This window comes from Pelobates fuscus, chromosome 1 (assembly GCF_036172605.1).
Source record: "Pelobates fuscus isolate aPelFus1 chromosome 1, aPelFus1.pri, whole genome shotgun sequence".
In the NCBI taxonomy this organism is placed as follows: domain Eukaryota; kingdom Metazoa; phylum Chordata; class Amphibia; order Anura; family Pelobatidae; genus Pelobates; species Pelobates fuscus.
The window spans coordinates 308515368-308528909 of NC_086317.1; the positions used below are offsets into that span (position 1 = coordinate 308515368).

Sequence of the window (13542 nt, forward strand, 5' to 3'; positions counted from 1 at the left end):
TTTAGTTAGCATGTTCATCTCCCATATTAAAATTAGTGTAGGACCCATCAATATTGGGTTACTGTGAAGAAGTGGTGGGCTTAACACGATATCGGCATGTGGTGTAACTGAATCCCTATATATGTTTGCTAAGATAGGTGATTTTAAGTAGACTTGTAAAATGTAAAACTGTATTTTTGTGTGCATGCTGTTCCTTAATCTGTATTTTGTTTAGTGGTTATGGTGCCATAAGTGTGTTGGCACCTCTTTTTCTGAGAGGTCTAGCAGTAGTAATATTAATTAATTTAAAATTATTTTGATGCCTGGCTTTGGCTAATAACATTTTCTAAACAAATGCTTTATATGAGTATTATGCCATTTCTTAAACCCTGACTGTGGTTGGATGCTAAATTAATTTTCACCCAGCTGGGTTGCAGCACTGTTCTAAATGACCATCTCTGCAAAAAGACAATTAAAACTGCCTGTCTTGTTATTAGAAATCACGTTATATCACACATAAAAAAAAAAAGCTGGATATGAAGTGGAGCAATGGTAAATTAACAAGCTTAACCCCTTAAGGACACATGACATGTGTGACATGTCATGATTCCATTTTATTCCAGAAGTTTGGTCCTTAAGGGGTTAATTCAATTAGAATTTTCTTCCTGGCAATCTGCCTTCTATATTGTACTGACTTTTATTAGGGATCGACTGATATTGATTTTTTAGAGCCGATACCGATAATCTGTGAAGTTTCAGGCCAATAGCCGATAACTTACTGATACCGATATTTTGTACATTTACCATTTTGAAAAAATAAATGATTTCTACACAAATCTACTGTTAACTGAGCATGTTTATTATTTATTTATTTTTTTGCAAATCTTTTTTTATTAAGGTAAATGCACAAAATACATGCCAGTCGTAATGGTTTATGTTTTCAAGAATATATGTGTGTGTAGTGGATGCAGTGAGAGTATTTGATTAGTGAATGCAGTGTGTGTGTTTGTGTAGTGGAGGCAGTGTATGTTTGTGTAGTGGATGCAGTGTGTGTGTTTGTGTAGTGTGTGTATAGTGAATGCAGTGTGTGTATATAATGAATGCAGAGTGTGTGTTTGTGTAGTGTGTAAATAGTGAATTCAGTGTGTTTGTGTAGTGTGCGTATATAATGAATGCAGAGTGTGTGTGTGTAGTGTGTTTGTTTGTGCAGTGAGTGTTTGTGTAGGTATGTAATGCGTGTAAAATGGGGGGGGCATTTTAATTTGTTTTAATTTTTTTTAATATTTGTTTTTTTACATTTTGTTTGTCCCCCCTCACATTGCATACATACAAGTAGCACACATGCACACAGTGCATACATATAGGCAGCACACAAGACACGTAGCAAGCACACTATGACAAAGGGAGAAACCAAATATATATTTGGAATTTTTGCAAAATCCAAATTGTAATATTAAAAAAAAGTTAGAGAATATTTCTAGATTAGCTATTTTTGCCAAATGGGTTTAGCAAATAGCCCTGTCAATGTCCATGGCTCTAGGCAAGGGCCCCCAATCTTTGTAATTTATATTATTTTTTGTCAGGACAAGCAGATTGTCATAATGGATAAGTATATTGGCTACTACTTTACTCCCGTGGACAAGTACATTTATTTTAATGTTCCACACCCCCGCACATGCAGACACACACTAACACTCAATACACATATGCATTCACGCTGACACTATATACAAAAAAGCACATGTAGTCATCCAGACATGCACAAGTGCATTTATACAGACTCAAATACAAACATGCATTGATACACAGGTCGTCACACTGTACACATCCAAAGGAATGCTGTATTATATCAGTTATCTTTAACTTTTATTTAATGCACATATATTTGGTCTTCAAAGGGCCTGGGATCTAATTTTGCCCGGGGACCCCAAAGCCCCCAATCTGCCCCTGCCTGCATGTAAGCTTATCCAATACAATAAGTAATCATTATTTGGCACATTTGATTTATTGTTCACTGTTAGAATGACTTTGGGAATCCTTGTATAATTTACTGCAGGCCCCTTTTTTATTTTTTATAGTGAGAGCCATATGAATAGTGCTGAATAATAAAATGAACTACAATAGGCAAACCAAAGTTTAGCATAAATGCAACAATGTGTGACAATGGCACTACTAGATATATATTGAAATTGTACTAAACATATAATTGAAATTAAAACTAATAGAAATATAGAGGCAGATCTAATCTTGAAAAGTGGTATGTGGTTTTGAAACCTAGCTGTGTTTTGAAGTAAATGAAATGACTGTGTGAATAGTTTGACTCAAGTGAAATTATGTATGCATTTAGACATGTGGAAAACCCTAAGTCATAAACTAAATGTAAAATCATGTGTGGGCAGGGCCTAACCGCCGAGCACAGCGGATGCAGGTTGCAACAGCTCCTGTGAGACACTGACAATTCTTTTGAATTTACCCGAGCTGCAGCTTAAAACGGGCAAAAGCAGACCGACACACGTCAGGGGACTTTGCGACCTACATGCTGATGCAACACAAGTGGTTTCCTAGGCCTACTCTGACGAGAAACTCTTGAGGCCTAGATGCATGGGTGACATGGGGGAGAAGGCTGCTTTCCCGCCGCCAGGACTCTCGGCTGCTCTACAGAAGTGCCTCCTTTCCCCCCTATGGACTGGCAGGGGTTATCCCGATCCCCACCGACCTGGCTCATGCGTTGCAACTGGCCCCTGAGGCCCATAATAGCCCTCACTCTGCTTGCGATGGGCCCAGCAAAATGGCGGCCTCCACCTTGAGCCCTACACCCTCTCAAGCTCTGCACGAGCAACTGGATGACATACTCTGCCGCTTTTGGGAGAAGCTGAAGCAGTGCACCTCCCAATTGCCCCCTATCTAGACCGTGGTAGCGAAGAAGGCAGAGGTCATGGGGTGGAATAGGCTTTGTTTGGGCAAAGCAACAAGCCAAGCCCTCAATACTCGAAACACGCGCCCACCACGGCCAGAGGTCACCAGGACACCCCTTCCAGGACATTGACCACTATGCAGGAATGCCACCCGCCACTGGCAGCAAACGAACATCAGGTCCTTCGACAGCACCCATAAAGGGAGAGGCCTCACTGAGCACCCAAGTCTGTGGAGCAAAGATGTCGAACTCACACAAGACCTGGAGCTGGGGAGAGGCCCTGCTCTGACAGTGCCCAGCTGTTGAATCGGCTGACGCAGGGACCCGAGACCTAGACACATCGCACCAATAATGGAAAATTGGACTGCAGGGCCGAGTAACGACTACCCACTAAAGTTGACTTGAACTCTCTACCTATCTTTATATATTATCCTTCACTTCTAAGCCTATATGACACACACTGCCCACAGACTAACCTGTCGGGGGGCTATCATCCCAATGCTGCCATTAATCTCCATGCTAACCCATATCAGCTGAACATGGTAGCTCGGGGGTACTTACCATACCAGCACATGCACACCGTGCATAGCGAGCCACTTCACAAGCTTATCTCTGGGAATATATGGTCTCACTCTCTCATGTATTGCCTTCTATTCTATTTTCGTTTCATGTACATATGTTGGTTTTAAGACTTGTTTCTTTTAAATATATACTTACCTACTCGCCACTACAAGGCCACATATGAGGCACCTAGGTGGATTTAAGCATGTAACCCTTATGGGTCTGCCCTCGGTAACCCCTTAATACTTCCATCCGCGTTAGGCGGCAAAAGCAATGGGCCAGTCACCATCAGCCTAACGTTAATATGCATATTACTTGTTAAGTGAAGAATCTTTTGGGCAGAAGCCACGTGTGCGAAAGTATTATCTTGTTGAATATTAAAAAAGAGGCTGTTATGCTCAAGGTTATACTGTTTTCCACAATTATACACCTGCACTATACTTACCTGCTATTACCCATTCTCTTTATTCTGTAAAGTTATACTTTGTCACAATAAAAGAAAGATTGACAACAACAACAAAAAATGTAAGATCAAGTGGAGGTGTCTTGAAAAGCACACTAATGCACCAGCAAGCAGTAGCAAATCATAAAATATATACACTATATACTGAATTGCTTCTTTCCACTTGAAACAAACCAGCATACAGCCACATGGCCTCCATAGGTAGATTCCTTTACAGGTGAGTGTATGGAAGAATATCAGCTTATAATTTTATCTTAACAACTTCCCGTTAACCAATTTAGGGCATTCACTACAAGCTGGGCTGAAAATTCGCAAACCCCAGAGATTTAGAGAGAAGCAATGATTCATTTCAGACCTCATGTAAGATCTTTATCGTCTGTCTCTTACTTTGAGTCATAAAGCATGTAGCTAGTATATTTGCCAAAAGAATATTAGAAATCAAGCTCTCCCATACAGATAACATTTTAGTCTTTATAGTGGTGGCTCTACACTTTGTGAGGCTTTAGGCAAAAATTAACCTCCCTGGCGGTATGATTATGTCAGGAATTTTGTACCAAAAGCGGTACCATTTTTTTGCATTTGAATTACCCGCCCAGTTCCGCCCCCATGTCAGGCATGTCAATCAAATTTTAATTAATCAAATCACATAATTACGTTAAAAGATTATTTAAATATACATGTAGAATTTTAATATATATGCATTTATAGGTATTTAAATTCTACGTGTATACTAATGTAATCTTTTATGTAATTATATGTATTTATCTATATATATATATTTGTGCTTATTTGTATTTTATATATATATAGATATATATAGAATGTCATTCTAAGTGTATTTTGTTACCGATATATATATATATATATTAATAACAAAATACAGTTAGAATGAAATTACATATGCATATATAATTTATATTAAATTTTGTTTCAATATTTTTATTTATTTTATTATTTTATTTATTTATTATTTTAATTATACGTATTTATATATAATATATATATGTACATCTATTATATATATATATATATACATATATATATATATATATATATATATATATATATATATATAAAATATATTTAATTTATTTTTACACTTGTCTTTTTTTATTTTTTTATACTTCCCACCAGCAGGGGGACTGTCTGATATTTCAAACAGTCCCCCTGCTGGCAGATCCACAGCCAGCTATAGAGGGCCATGTGATCGCTCTTTGAGAGCGATCACATGGCCCCCGGGGTCCTGATTTGCCGTGGGAGGGCTGCCTGGGCTGTGAGGCAGTCTTCCCGATGCGGATCGCGGCGGAGGTCAGTAAATCTTATCTACCCCGAGCGTGACTCGGGGTTACCGCTTCTGGCAGCGAAAATTAACCCAGAGTCACGCTCGGGAATACCGCCAGGGAGGTTAAACATGAGGCCCCCACTAACACCCATAGTGAAATAATATAGGGGTTGCATTGCATATGTGTAAGGTGCTAGTTATATTGAAGGATGGGCTTGTAGCACTAGCTACCAAACGGAGCTACCATGAGAAATAAAGCCAAATCCTTGCTCCCGACACCATTCACCAAGCCACAAGTTAAAGTCTCTAATACACATCCGCCTGTCATTCTGAGTGTTATGCACAGGCAGAACTTCAGAGAATGACAGTGTGGAAGCCAGCTGCCGTATATCATTTGCAAAAACACTAAAAACGTCCTTAACCTCTGAAACCTCATTGCAAAACAAGTTATTTGTCCCTAAATGGACAAGTACATCCAATTACCCTTCCTGCTTTGCTTGCTTAACAATATTACAGATACGTCTCCTGTCTCTGTGAGCAGTAGCTCCGGGAAGACACCTCACAAGACCACCATTGTCCATCTCCACACCTCTTATGATGGAATCCCCCAACAACAACTGCTTTCTATTAGGCCTCACCATAGTCTTCAAGCATCTCTGCACAACACCACTAGCCTCAGTGCCTCTCTGCACAACACCACTAGCCTCAGTGCCTCTCTGCACAACACTACTAAGCTCAGTGCCTCTCTGCACAACACCACTAAGCTCAGTGCCTCTCTGCACAACACCACTAAGCTCAGTGCCTCTCTGCATAACACCACTAAGCTCAGTGCCTCTCTGCACAACACCACTAGCCTCAGTGCCTCTCTGCACAACACCACTAGCCTCAGTGCCTCTCTGCACAACACCCAGGGCCGGCGCTACCATTAAGGCGGACTAGGCAGCCGCCTAGGGCGCCCCTTAGGAAGGGGCGCCGCCAGGAGCGCCGGCCCCCCTAATGCTGCAGCCGCCCGAGCGCTCTGCAGAGAGCCTCAGGCAGCTGCAGCTTCGCCCGGGCTGGTGCGTCCATGAGGGCGCACCGCCCGGGCGCAGCATGAAGAGAGGAGCTGACAGGAGGGAAGCGCTCAGCGCTCCCTCCTGTCACTCCCTCACTGTAGCGTGGCCAGCCCTGTATGATCCGCCGGTACAGGGAGCATTTGTCTCCTGTACCCGGACGGACTAACAGGAAGTGAACACTGAGTGTTCACTTCCTTTTAGTCCGGCCGGGTACAGGAAACAAATGCTCCCTGTACCCGCGGACAGTACAGAGCTCGGCCACGCTACAACATAGGTAGGGGAGGGTGGGGGGAATAAAGGGGGGGGGGGGAAGAAATAAATGGAGAGGGAGGGAGGGGGGGGAATAAAGGGAGGGGAGATAAATAAATGGAGAGGGAGGGAGGGGGGAAATAAATGGAGAGGGAGGGAGGGGGGGGGAAATAAATGGAGAGGGAGGGAGGGGAAATAAATGGAGAGGGAGGGGGGGGGAATAAATGGAGAGGGAGGGAGGGGGGGGAAATAAATGGAGAGAGAGTGGGGGGGAGGAGAAATAAATGGAGAGGGAGGGAGGGGGGAAACAAATGGAGAGGGAGGGAGGGGGGAAACAAATGGAGAGGGAGGGGGGGGGGAATAAATGGAGAGGGAGGGAGGGGGGGGGAATAAATGGAGAGGGAGGGAGGGGGGGGGAGAGAAATAAATGGAGAAGGAGGGAGGGGGGAAATAAATGGAGAGGGAGGGAGGGGGGGGAAATAAATGGAGAGGGAGGGGGGGGAATAAATGGAGAGGGAGGGAGGGGGGGGAAATAAATGGAGAGAGAGTGGGGGGGAGGAGAAATAAATGGAGAGGGAGGGAGGGGGGGAAATAAATGGAGAGGGAGGGGGAGGAGAAATAAATGGAGAGAGTGGGGGGGAGGAGAAATAAATGGAGAGGGAGGGGGGAGAAATAAATGGAGAGGGAGGGGGGAGAAATAAATGGACAGGGAGGGGGGGGGAATAAATGGACAGGGAGAATAAATGGACAGGGAGGGGGGGAATAAATGGACAGGGAGGGGGGGAATAAATGGACAGGGAGAATAAATGGACAGGGAGGGGGGGGAATAAATGGACAGGGAGGGGGGGGATAAGTGGACAGGGAGGGGGGGGGATAAGTGGACAGGGAGGGAGGGGAAGGGTGGACAGGGAGGGGGGGATACATGGACAGGGAGGGTGGGGGAATAAATGGACAGGCAGGGTGGGGGAATAAATTGAAAGGGAGGGGAAATAAATTGACAAGGTGGGGGGAAGTAATTGACAGGGAGTGGAATTGACGGGGTTAGGAGGGGGAATGAGAGTGGGGAGGGGAGAAGAGAGTGACAAGGGAGGGGGGAGAAGAGAGGGACACGCAGGGGAGAAGAGAGTGACAAGGGAGGGGGGAGAAGAGAGGGACAAGAGGGTGGAGAAGAGAGGGACAAGAGGGTGGAGAAGAGAGGGACAAGGGGGGAGAAGAGAGGGACAAGGGGGGGAGAGAAGAGAGGGACAAGGAGGGGAGAGAAGAGAGGGACAAGGGGGGTAGAGAAGAGAGGGACAAGGGGGGGGAGAAGAGAGGGACAAGGGGGGAGAGAGAAGAGAGTGACGAGGGAGGGAGAGGGGGAGAAGAGAGTGACAAGGGAGGAGGGAGAGATCGACGTCCATCACACACACACAATGCACCCCTTGCACACAGAAAAACACACAATGCATTACACACACAGACACACACACACAAGCAATTCAACCCTTACATACAATGCATCCCTTACACACACAGAAACACACAATGCATTCCTTACACACACTCAATGCACCCCTTACAGACGCACACACTGCATCCCGTACATACACAGAAACACACATTGCAGCCCTTACACATACAAACACAGATTCACACAATGCATTCCTTACACACATATCAGGACATCCCCTACTCCTGTGAACAAACTATTTGGTGGAACATGAAGGTGGACCCTGGGGCCCAGACCATGAGCTGTGTAAAGGGCCTTTAAAAAAATGGAGCTGCTTTCCGTTCTCCCAGAACACAAACAGCCTCCAGAGAGCCTGTTATACACTAGACGAGTGGAGCCAGACTGCAGCTAGAGCCCATCACCATCCTCATCTGATTGTAAGTAGGCAATCTAGTATATTATTCGTGGCACTAATCTCTAATTTACCTCACATTAAAGGGACACTTTAGTCCCCAGAACCACTGCAGCTTAATGTAGTGGTTCTGGTGTCTATAGCCTGTCCCTGCAGGCCTTTTAATGTAAACACGGCGGCACTGCAGCACTTGCGTTAGTTAACATGGGGCATTGTGATGTCATATGGGGGGGGGGGGGGGGGGCGGCAAACTTTACTTTTGCCTAGGGCGGCAAAAATCCTTGCACCGGCCCTGACAACACCACTAGCCTCAGTGCCTCTCTGCACAACACCACTAAGCTCAGTGCCTCTCTGCACAACACCACTAAGCTCAGTGCCTCTCTGCACAACACCACTAAGCTCAGTGCCTCTCTGCACAACACCACTAAGCTCAGTGCCTCTCTGCACAACACCACTAGCCTCAGTGCCTCTCTGCACAACACCACTAGCCTCAGTGCCTCTCTGCACAACACCACTAGCCTCAGTGCCTCTCTGCACAACACCACTAGCCTCAGTGCCTCTCTGCACAACACCACTAGCCTCAGTGCCTCTCTGCACAACACCACTAGCCTCAGCGCCTCTCTGCACAACACCACTAGCCTCAGTGCCTCTCTGCACAACACCACTAGCCTCAGTGCCTCTCTGCACAACACCACTAGCCTCAGTGCCTCTCTGCACAACACCACTAGCCTCAGTGCCTCTCTGCACAACACCACTAGCCTCAGTGCCTCTCTGCACAACACCACTAGCCTCAGTGCCTCTCTGCACAACACCACTAGCCTCAGTGCCTCTCTGCACAACACCACTAGCCTCAGTGCCTCTCTGCACAACACCACTAGCCTCAGTGCCTCTCTGCACAACACCACTAGCCTCAGTGCCTCTCTGCACAACACCACTAGCCTCAGTGCCTCTCTGCACAACACCACTAGCCTCAGTGCCTCTCTGCACAACACCACTAGCCTCAGTGCCTCTCTGCACAACACCACTAGCCTCAGTGCCTCTCTGCACAACACCACTAGCCTCAGTGCCTCTCTGCACAACACCACTAGCCTCAGTGCCTCTCTGCACAACACCACTAGCCTCAGTGCCTCTCTGCACAACACCACTAGCCTCAGTGCCTCTCTGCACAACACCACTAGCCTCAGTGCCTGTCTCCATGACACCAATACACTCTGAAAGTGCAGAAAATGAGTTATGTAGAGCAACAAACTGTGCAATATGCCTTTCGTCCACAACTCTAAGTCTACCAGATTCTACAGTAATCCATCTGCCATTCCTAGTATGTCTCTGTGGCAGTGGCTTTGCAGCAGTTCCAGCCTGATTTTGTTTACCAGATAATTTACAAATCTCAGACTTCAAAAATACAATCTCCTGCCGCAATATAGACAACTGTCTACAGATTAGACAACAACCAAACCTCCAAATAGTGGAACGTGAAACAAATGCATAGCAACTATTACACTGAACTAAGTCTGCCATCCCAATGAGGTAAATAGTTTAAATCAAACAAATCTTAACTTTTTATTTATCCTCCTGAATACCTCATATTACCTCCAGTTTATTTCCAGAATATCTCCAACCACACACACTTAGAAGCAACACTCTCAAGAATATCTCCAACCACACACACTTAGAAGCAACCATAGCTATAGAGCACTGATACAGTTTGACAAGTTTTCTTCATCATAGTGGTTTGGTTGTATGTGTATAATCTGCCAGTTTTTAGTTGTTATTGTTATACTGCACCCCTCTGTCAGTGCATGCTGTCATTAGTTATAGACAAAGCTCTGCAGCAACACCTATGCTTTATGGCTAACTAGTTTTATCTGTTAAACAATACAATACACAAAATGTTTACCTGTTCTGCTTTTTGTATTTCTTGTAGGGTTCAACCAAGTGATATCTAAATGTGCTGTTGAGGATGAATTCCATATTGTCAAATGCAGCTGGATAGATGCCAAACTAATTCAAAATACCTTGACGAATAATGAAAGTTATATTACTTGGTACAAACACACAGATTCAAACAACAAAGTGAATATTTCTGCAAATGTGAACAACAGGATAATTGCTAAAGGAGATACACTTGAGTTTTGGCCATTACAATTAAATGATTCCGGAGAATATAGCTGTGCTATCCAGTAAGTAAACATTTTAAATTATTATAAAAGCAACAATACTATACTGCCGAGCCAGAACTAGCAGAGTTGGCTAGCGACCTTCCTTAACAATACAGCAGATGTGTTGCTATACATGAAGAGCAGAAGGACCACCCGTGGAGGTTCCCTACTGCACGACCTTATCAATCAAGTCTTTGGCATAGAGTCTATGCTGAAGAATTGATTAACAGGTGGGGAAAGACTTGTTTTTCAAAAGGTTTTCCTCTCAATCTATATATTTGCTAGCAAACCTTCTAGCACAATGTATACATAAAATAGGATGATCTTTAAAAAGCAAAATTAGTTTTGGCCCTGGCAAGTTCCATTTAATGGCATCATAAACACACCATCTTATTGAAGTAATTATGGTATCTAGAGTCCCCTGGTGCCAACTCATGGTTAATTTCTCAATGTTCAAAATGAACGATCATCCCCTGCAGCCAGGTCTCTCTATGCTGTTTAGACTTATTCTTCCAAGTTATCTTAAACAGTGATGGGTAGCAGGGATTGACTGCGAGTATTGAAAAGGGCTATATTTCCATTGTGAATGGAATCAACAATTCTGTCCATTAGCGCTCCTCCTATATATTTTTTTTTTTTTGTAAATTTTTATTTTTTCGTGCACAGAAATACATCAGAGTCTGCGTTGCCACAACAACTAACACATACTCTTTTGTGTACAGCAGGATACAACAGTGGTGTAGCGTGATTAAATATGGCACATTTTGGTATATCAAGATACATTATACAGCATAACACATGAGTCACTTATCACCTGGTACTTTTCTGCGTACCTTTCTAGAGCTTGTACGTGTGTACAGGAGAGGTCAGGTCGTGAGGAAGTGGCCTAGTGTCGTCTGCTTTACACTATTATAGGGAGCATATGTATGCTGCTTAGAGTGAGGGCTGGTTAGGGTGAGAGACTTCTCTGCGTGTGCGGCACGTCATAAAACAAGAGACATAACATATTAACATAACAGAGAGCGTAACAGTACATACTGAAATGTCATAACGAGTGATGGCGGTGGGGTCGGTGTGTGTCCTCGTGAATTACTAGGTCTATGTGTTAGCGCTGTTGTCGATTTTTGAAAAGGTACATCTATTTCAGCCCTGTGTAATGTGGAGCCTAGGGGTGCACGCCGCTAGTTCGCTATAGCGCTAGTCGCGGCATGGTGTGGCTTAGCTATTGATGGCTCCAAGTGTGCTTGTCCCCATGTCCCAGGGGTGAGGGGGGGGGGGGGGGTTATCGCCGGAGCAGTTAAGGTCAGCTCTGTGAGGGTGATTTCTCCGCCTTCGGGGAGCAGTGCTTTTGCAGTTTCTAAAGCATAATGAAAGTTAAAGTAAACTTATTAAACAGTATTAAGAGAGAGAGCAGTTCTGTATGGTCGGAATTAGACCAGTGGATCGCACGGGCGATGCTGAAGTGGTGGCCCATTTCATGTCTGTGGGAGCCCCGTTGTCCTGGGTCGAAAGACTGTGTCTTTGTCCGCTGTCTTCGGTTGAGGGCGAGGATGTGGAGCTGTCGTGTCGGTTTGGCTTGAGAGTCCCAGTGTGCCCAGTATAGTGTGACCGTCTTGGGGGGTCGTAGCCTTGTGTTGTACTCCATTTACAGTCACCCATAAGGTTCTGGGGGTTGCCCATTTGTAAGGTATTCCAGCTGCGTGAAGTGGTTTGGTTACCGGTTGCATGTCCCTGCGCCACAGGAGTGTGGATCTGCTTAAGTCCTGAAAAAATGAGAGTCGGCAAGACTCAAATTCCAATGGGGTCTTCCCCCGAAGTGCCGCCAGTAGCCCAAGTTTGTCTGACATTGTTTGACATCTGAGTATAATGTCCCTTGGGGCTGCGCTGGGAGCCTGTGGCGATTTGGAAATCCTGTATACCCCATCAAATATAAAAGATTTAGCCTGTCTTGTCGGCAATACCTCTGACACCAGGCGTCTAATGTAGTGGGGTAGTTCCTCTAGTGGTACAGTCTCCAGTACCCCTCTGATTTTTATATTTTTACGTCGGCTCCTGTCGTCCAGTAAATGGACTTGGTTGGAGAGATTTTCTTGGGCGGTTTGCAGTTGTCGAATCGTGCTGTCCATTGTGTGTATGCTGTGTTTTAAGTCCATTATGTCCCCCTCTGTTGCTTGGGTGCGTGCTGTCACTGCTTGCACTTGGGTGGTGAGCGCTGCCAAGTCTGCTTCCCACATTTGTTTAAGATTACGTTGGAGGCCTGACAGCATATTCTGGATGTCACCCTTCGTGGCTGGGGTGCTGTCCTCTGGTGTCTGAGAGGGTTCTGGTCTATATGGGCCTGGTGGGGGACTGTCATGGATATAGTCATCGTCTGAGGGCGCAGGTGAGGCCTCACGGGGAGTGGGTGTTTTTACCACCCTGGGTGTTTGTAGCAGTTGGCCAATGTCCTGCCGTGATTTTGTTGTGGCTGGGGTCGGTTTTGGGGTTTTCCGTCCCATCTCACCTGCGTTATGCTGGCTGATCTGTTGGTCTGCTGTGGAAGGTAAGTGCCACGGCCAGTCCCACTCCACTCGGTCTCCGTGCTGTCCGCCCGTGTGGTAGGCCTTAACGCCTCGTTTTCGGGATTTCGCTCCGGGTGCCGCGAAAAATGGCATCAGCCTAGCTGGTAGGTCTGCCCGTATGCTGCGGTAACTTTTAAGACCACGGGTGTTGTTTCGTGGACCCGATGTCGGCGGATTGTCGTTTATTTTCTCGGAGCTCCGAGAAATGGTGTCTGCTCCGGTGCGGTGTTAGGCTCCGCCCCCCTCCTCCTATATATTTTATCCATGAAGTCACTTGCGACATATATGAGATTATCACGTAATATCTCAGGTGTTTTTTGAGCAGACCAAGAACACTATTTGCCGATGATGTAATTTTGACCTTGACGATTCTAGAAATGTCCCTTCCAGCAGTAATGAACTACATATATGAATATAGTTACCTTTCTAACTATAAAATTAAAGTACATATGACCAAAGTTTTTCATAGGAATTTAAC

At 45.2% G+C, this 13542-nt stretch overlaps 1 protein-coding gene across 1 annotated transcript in view; it reads left to right on the plus strand.

Moving 5' to 3' along the window:
• Positions 1 to 10444: 10444 nt before the first annotated feature.
• LOC134594267 (interleukin-18 receptor 1-like) overlaps positions 10445 to 13542 on the plus strand; it is a 29449-nt gene continuing 26351 nt past the window's right edge. The window contains exon 1 of the mRNA XM_063444630.1: positions 10445 to 10524. The gene's annotated coding sequence lies outside the window, so the exon portion shown is untranslated. The remainder of the gene's footprint in view (positions 10525 to 13542) is intronic.